An 8,089-nucleotide genomic window follows, 5' to 3' on the forward strand; every position below is an offset into this window, starting at 1 on the left:
AGGATGAAGAGCTACTGGAGAGAGTCCAGCGGAGGGCTACGAGTATGGTGAGGGGACTGGAGCATCTCCCCTACGAGGAGAGGTTGAGGGAGCTGGGCTTGTTCAGCCTGAAGAAGGGAAGGCTGCGAGGGGACCTTATAAATGCCTACAAATATCTGAAGGGTGGGTGTCAGGAGGATGGGGCCAAGCTCTTTTCAGTGGTGCCCAGTGACAGGACAAGGGGCAATGGGCACGAACTGAGGCACAGGAAGTTCCGTCTGAACATGAGGAAGAACTTCTTCCCTCTGAGGGTGACGGAGCACTGGAACAGGCTGCCCAGGGAGGTTGTGGAGTCTCCTTCTCTGGAGATATTCAAGACCCGCCTGGACAAGGTCCTGTGCAGCCTGCTGTAGGTGACCCCGCTTCGGCAGGGGGTTTGGACTAGATGACCCACAGAGGTCCCTTCCAACCTCTACTATTCTGTGATTCTGTGATTCTGTGATTCTGTGATTCTGTGAAATTGTTGTTTGGGGGGGAAAACAAAAGTAGTTATAGTAGATCAAAAAGATTAGAAAGATAGAACTTTCTTATCATACTTATGTGCTTTTAAAAATCCTATGACCTCCATTGAGAGACTAGGGTAACAGGAGCAGCAGCAATAATATATTTCAGTGTACTTTGACATTAGTATTATACTTTTTCCTGGTTTTTTTTTCCCTTAAATTTAAGCAGTATTCTAGTGTGAGATAAAGACAAACTTCCCCTCACCCCCTTTGTGTATTTTATGCAATAGCATTTCTTCTGAAGGTAGTGAAGGTATTTATGTGGTAAAAATTGGCACTTGTATTCCACTTTCAGTGGACTAGAATATAAAAAACATTGAGCATAATTTTTACCCTGAGAAACTTCATGTGACATTAGTGATTCTCAAAATTAAGCATGGAAGTTGTGTCATCTGAGACTGGTACCTGAAACAGTGTAATTAATCACCCTTTCTAATTAAATTATTTTCAGTCAATATTCTAGGGTAGTATAATGTAGTTTTGGAATTTCTAAAGCCTATATTGGAATGTGTAAACACGATTTTTATTTTCTTTCTTTGACAACATTTTCATTCATGCACTTTTCAGTTATGGTTTGCATTCTATAGCATCCTAAGATCACATAGGCTGGGTTTTTTGCTTGTTCTGCTTAGATCTCCATTAGCTATGCTGGAAACCCAGTTACCTGCCTTACCTATCAACATTTACCACAGCTTAAATTGAGTGCCATAAATCTCATGGAAGGTGCTGTTGCGTTAATTTGGCAGAAAATAAACCTCCTTGCGTTCTAATTCTCTTCACCATAGTGAGAGGCTAGGTGTGGCTAGGTTTAAATTATGAATGATATCCAATTTACCACTACCAGTCCAGTCGCGTTTAATATGTATATTAAATTACCAGGGTTCTGGATACACTAGTAGCAGTCTGCAGCTCCAGTCCAGTGTTTGGTCACGTTCAGTGAGAAACTGTGACCACTGGCTACTTAAACAGTGCAGTTTTATTTGTGCAACAGGTATAGAGGTTTTTTGAACTGCTGGTGATAGTGACTGTCTGCAGGAAAGCACGTGCATATATGATGTTACTAAGTATAAAAGGTGTGAAAAGTTTATAAATAATACAGCCTGGCTATAAACATTAGGGAGTAACTCTCTAGAGAGACTTCTATGATTCCCGAGAAAAGCGCTTAGTTTAAGTCTCACCCAAGGTGTCCAAAGGAGGGGAGAAGCAAGGCTCAGCCCGTCAGCCAATCCCGGTTGTCGGAAGCAGTCTGAGGTGGAGTTTCCCTTGACTTGCTCACGGTGTTACCTTCTTCTCTGAAAATCCCCTATTTCCCTGGCTATTTTTATATCCTTTCTACCTTTAAGGTGGAGTTTGAGTGACTGTAGTAATACATACCTTTTATCATGATTGGTGTAAGATTCTCTCACTTCATGTTTAAAGGTAGAGTTTACAAAAAATTGAGGGCGCAGACTCAAAGGGGAGTGGTTGCACCTCGGAGATGGGTAGTCTTTGGGATGGAGGTGTGTTTTGGTATTAAAATGACACTAAAACGAGAAAAGTTCATGAGAGGATAGCACTTTGGCAAGGTTTCGAAAAGCTGTTGGCTCAGGGGGCCAGATGAGCTGCTTATCAGTTCTAGAGGACCATTTCTTCCCACTTTATCATCACGGAGCATGGCCACAGAATCTTCACTCCGCTCCATCCTCTATGGGATGTTGCAGGGAGTTGCTGTGTTAGTGGATTCCTCGCATGCCTGCTGCAGCTGTGTCCCATCCTCAGAGCTCCTTTTGATTTTATGCTTTTCCTCAACGGGTGAACGATGCTATGTTTTTCATATAAACCTTAATTTTCAGATGTAAAACCTTAATTTTACTAATAATTCCACAGGTGCTTACACCAAGTTGCTAAAATAGGGTTGAGGAGTCTCACATACAGTACAAGCTAGGAAATGTGAAAGTCACCTGCCTTGATTTCAACTGGGATAGAGTTAATTTTCCTTCCAGTAGCTGCTGTGTGAGTTCAGCCATTTATCAAGACTGTGCTTTTATCCAGATAGCTTTTGGCATTAGTGGTCTTCTGGGGGGTAGCTCGGAACTTAGATCAAAAGCATGTTTAACAATATTTCCTCTTCCCTTTGACTGCCTTTTAAGTGAAAATCATGGCAAAAAGGCCTCCAAGGAAATCAGTGAAGCCTAGACATTTTCTTGGAGCCAAGATTTGAATCACCATTCCTATAACTCTGTAGGACTCAAAAATTTTCAGAGGTGGTTACATAATAAAGAATATCGATTAAATAACTGCTGTGGAATGTCTACTTAAATTGGATATATGCAAGTCCAGTATGGAGAGGGTGCTTGGAGGAGATGATAGAAGATGTTCTTTCTTTCCTTACTTTTTCCTTCTTGCATGTTCCAGGTCTTCAAGTTCATCATGATACAGGAAAATCATACCCGCATATATGAGTTCGTCCTCTTGGGATTCCCTACCGTCATAGATCTGCAGGCTCTATTGTTTGTAAGTTTCTTCATTCTGTATTTGTTAACTGTCCTTGAAAACATCGTCTTCATCACTTTAATCAGAAGAAACCACCAACTCCACAAGCCCATGTACTTTTTCTTAGCCTATCTGTCTTTCCTAGAGGCCTGGAACATCTCAGTCACTGTTCCCAAATTGCTGGTCAACTTTCTGATGAAGAATAAGAGCATCTCCTTCACAGGTTATATGCCCAGCTCTTCTTCTTTATTGCCCTGGTCTGTACTGAATTGTCCTCCTGGCTGCCATTGCCTATAACCGCTCTGTGGCTGTCTGCAACCCACTGAGCTACGCAGTCATCATGAACCACAGAGTCTGTATGCAGCCAGCCATGGGCTCTTGGCTAGTTGGCTTTCTGACATCTCTGCTAAAGGTCATCTTCTTTTTCCGGCTCTCTTTCTGTGGCTCAAATGTCATCAACCACTTCTACTGTGACATCAGCCCTTTGCTCAATCTCTCTTGTACTGAGCAATAAGCTGTAGAGATGTTTGACTTTGTCTTTGCCTTGTTTATTCTGTTGATCCCCCTCTCTGTCATCATAATTTCTTACATGTGCATAATTAACACCATTTTGTGCATTCCCATCGTCCAGAACGGAAAGCAAGCCTTCTCCACCTGTATTTCTCACCTGACTGTGGTCATCATCTTCTTCTCAGCCACCATCTTCATGTATGCCCGACACAGGAGTTTAAACTCCTTGGATATCAACAAACTGATTTCCATAATTTATACTATAGTCACTCCAATGATAAATCCATTAATTTATTGCCTGAGGAACCAGGAGGTAGAAGACACTTTTTGGAAGGTTTTGTGTGGCATGGGTGCTGCCTCCAGAGTCTCTGGGTCTGATCACTAGTACAATACCTGGAAGATAATCTTCCAGCTGAATTTGTCTGAATCCTATGGATGTCTAATAAGACTTTTACTTTCACAGGAATTAAAATTATGGTTTTATATAGACATTAGTGGTTAAAGATTGCTTTTCCTGAGCCAGTCTGTATGTTAAGCTAAAAGCAATGAATGCTAACACTGTGTGAATGTAAAAGAAGGTGTTTTTACTGAATACCTCACACATCATTCCTGACCAATAGAGAAGGCAATAAACGTCATCGCCTTCTCTTCATGTATATTTTTTGGTCTGCATAAACGAACACAATTGCATTCTGACCTGGACATAACTGAATATAAAACTTGGATTCAAAGAACTTGAGGCACCAAATAAATAGTTATGTTAACTTTCTTCACAGGGATTAAGATGGGAACTTCAGTAATTCAGATAATGTCATTCATTTTATGTAGGTGTCATAGGAGAACATGAGCCACCACTGAGAAGTTCCTTCTCTTCATTAAGTTCAAATAGAACTTTGGGAAGTAGCTGAGATTTACAGAACAAACCTTTATTTTTGGGGAAGAGAGTTAATTCACACAGTTTAATTTCCATTTTAAATGCTAAAAGAGCCTCCTGATTTTCAAGTGTAATTTTCTTCTGCTCCTTCTATATTACATGAGGAAATACAAGCACGAAGAGAAGAATCAATTGCCTAAACATAGGCATCCAATAGCATTTCTGATGCCATATGGTATCCACACAGATGTTGCAAATTTGACACTCGGTCTGTAGGAGATTGAGCTGTTTCTAAAGTAACATTCAGAAGGAGAGGGACAAGAACTTTAAGCAATTCAACAAACACAGATGCAAAATCTTGCACCTGGGAAAGAATTACCCAATACTTCAGTATAAGCTGGGCACCCACTGACTAGGCAACAGCTATACAGAACAGGACCTGGAGGTCCTTACGTTGTCCATGCACTTACACTGTTCTAAAGATGTCTTCTTCATAAGATGCCCTTAGATGTCTAAGCATGCACATAAAGCTTTGGCCAGCAGTTAGAGGTAAACCAACATACCTTAACACGTCAGATGTCACTAGATTCTAATATATTGGCAAATTAAATCAAACTGTATATCCTAACAGCCAAATAACTTCTATAATTCCAACTCACCTAAGTGCTAATCTTCCATTTAATCTCACTGTATGAATATTATTTTAATCTTATGCGTTTGTCTTAAGTAAGATATCCAACTCATAAAAAAACATCTCCAAAGTGGTTTTATAGACAGTTCACTCCAAGGACTCCTTCCACTTGGCAGTATGGATAGACCAGATCAGTTTTTGTACGCTTTGTAGTACTTTTATCAGCAGGTCTTTGATCCTCAAATTCTATTCTGCCATGCCCTGGGACATATAACATTTAACGTCCATGTTATTCGGCAAAAAGACACTGAGCTCACCTGCAGTACAGTCCCCATATTTTGGGGGGATATATGGAATTGAAAAATTGCCTGACAAGCATATTTATTTTAACAGACATTTACATGAGGAAGATAAATGAAATAGGTTATTTTAGAATCTCCGTAATCACACAGAATCACAGAATCACAGAATAGTAGGGGTTGGAAGGGACCTCTGTGGGTCATCTAGTCCAAACCTCCTGCCGAAGCAGAGTGACCTACAGCAGGCTGCACAGGACCTTGTCCAGGTGGGTCTTGAAGATCTCCAGAGAAGGAGACTCCACAACCTCCCTGGGCAGCCTGTTCCAGTGCTCCGTCACCCTCAGAGGGAGGAAGTTCTTCCTCATGTTCAGACGGAACTTCCTGTGCCTCAGTTTGTGCCCATTGCCCCTTGTCCTGTCACTGGGCACCACTGAAAAGAGCTTAGCCCCATCCTCCTGACACCCACCCTTCAGATATTTATAAGCATTTATTAGGTCCCCTCACAGCCTTCTCCAGGCTGAACAAGCCCAGCTCCCTCAACCTCTCCTTGTAGGGGAGAAGTTCCAGTCCCCTCATCATCCTTGTAGCCCTCCGCTGGACTCTCTCCAGTAGCTCTTCATCTTTCTTGAACTGGGGAGTCCAGAACTGAAATTGAATAATATCATTTAGATCTAGGGGTGGGTTTAGCTATTACACCTAATCTGTAAAGATCTATTTACAAATTCAGCTACTTCAGCACTGGCAGTTAGTATAATCTGAGGTCATTAAAATAGTAAACATACCTTCATGGGTTGACAGATTGGACACAGGACTTACTGGAAACATATAACTTCTGGAAACCCTACTGAAAAGTACATAAAATACCACAAAATCTGAAATTAAACAGCTCTCTGTAGATAACTGAACATCTCCTAAGGACCAACATTTCAATTAGGGTCATAACACTTAGCTCTAGTTTTTTATTTAGGTGAAAAAGCTGGATCCAGACTGTCATTCAAAATGTTCAATGGTCTTTCTCATAACTTCCAGCTGCTACTCCAGATGGGAAGAGATCTGCTATAATGCTTGTGTCATACCTGTTAGCCTTGTTTCAACATTCCATATATCTGAGGCCATTACACGGCATTGGAAGCTCAACAGTATGTAGCTGAAATGAGAAACTAGTCAGGGCACTCAGTAGACTCTAGAGATCTATTCAGCTGAGTAAATGTACACATACATGGTAGGGTGATCTGTGTAGCTGTCTAAACTCCTAAGTATAGACAGAAAGCATTCTCCACCTGTGTTTCTCACCTGACTGTGGCCATCACCTTCTTAAAGACCATCTTCATGTATGCCTGAACCAGGAGTAATTTAAACTGTAGTCACTCCAATGGCTAAATCCATTCATTAACCATGAGGAACGAGGATGAAAAAGGCACTTTTATGAAAAAGTCTTGCTGACTGCCTCAGATGTGTATGTCTACAGGTGAGATAGTGTCCACCCACAGAGTTTAAATTTGGCATTCCATTATGACAGGGTGAACAACAGGGCTTAGAGATGGGAATGAGTTGACCTCTCAAGTGACTTTGATCTAACTTACTTGCATATTTTAATTGTCAAATCTGGTCTTTGATAAGACTGAAATATCTACAGTCGTACACATGCACAAAACCCCCATATTTTTCTTTAAAAGTATGAATCTCATTCTCTCAGTAAGAAAATAGATCTTCATCTCAAATCCAAATAATATATCTGATAAATGTCTATTGAATTCTAAGGGAATCTCTGGAATTTAGATTTTAATTTTGAGGAAGAGTTCTGGGCTGTCTACTCTATTATAGGTACAGTAATAATGGATGCCTCCAGTTCTCTTCATTGATTACTCTATTTTGTATAGACTGCTTTGTCTGTTGTCTCCTGGGATCCATCTTTGACATTCATCCTGCATGGCTTTAGCCTGATGGCAGGTAACATTCACATTACAGGGCATCCCAGGCTACATGGACTCCTTGTGATTCTGAGGGATATATTTTCCTTGGTGTTGAATTTGAAAAACCCAAATATTGACAGACTTGTACTGAACTTTTCTTAGTTACATTTTTCAGCACAATGTTAGGTGTTGTGTATCCTGTGAAGTAGTATGAAGAAACAAAGACTAGTGATACAGTGCTTGAAGAATTTGCAGGCCAAAGAAATCTTGCCTGTACTATCTATAGTAAACAGCAATTAGAGGAAACTAACCATGGACCTACATTTTGATCTGGACTAAAAGGGAGCTAGTTGGCTCTGCTCCAGCTAAAAGGCAAAGAGCTTATGAACTAAAAAAGAAGCAGGTTCTTAGGCAAAGACATTCCCTTACATACATGGAAATGCTTATTCATATTTTAGATGTGGTAGGGTAGCCTTCCTTCTCTCCAGAAAGGTTAAGGTCCTCCCAAGGGTCTTAACTGAGATCTGCCAGACATATACATGTTTGTGAAATAGCCACAAAACTTGAATATGTAGACAAATTAGTTCTATTTGCAGGGTGATATCTTTGTGAAAACGCAGTTAGTTGATCACGTAGGCGCAGTAACAGATAACTACTCAGGTACAGATTCGTGTTATATAGTTTTGGGTAGCTTCCTGAGGAATCTCTGTCAGCAGCTTGTTCATAGGAACAATCACTGACAGGTAACTGCAGAACAGTCACCTCCAGAAAATGTTTCATAGCAGCTAAGTCAGGTTATTGTTCTGTTTCATAAACTGCAAGTGCTACAGAAAGAACCTCAGAAAGCT

General features: G+C 40.7%; 1 pseudogene; it reads left to right on the forward strand.

Moving 5' to 3' along the window:
- The first annotated feature begins 2,951 nt into the window (after positions 1-2,951).
- LOC104326735 (olfactory receptor 6B1-like) lies at positions 2,952-3,909 on the forward strand (annotated as a pseudogene).
- Positions 3,910-8,089: the final 4,180 nt, after the last annotated feature.

Source organism: Opisthocomus hoazin, chromosome 26 (assembly GCF_030867145.1).
Source record: "Opisthocomus hoazin isolate bOpiHoa1 chromosome 26, bOpiHoa1.hap1, whole genome shotgun sequence".
NCBI classification, from domain to species: domain Eukaryota; kingdom Metazoa; phylum Chordata; class Aves; order Opisthocomiformes; family Opisthocomidae; genus Opisthocomus; species Opisthocomus hoazin.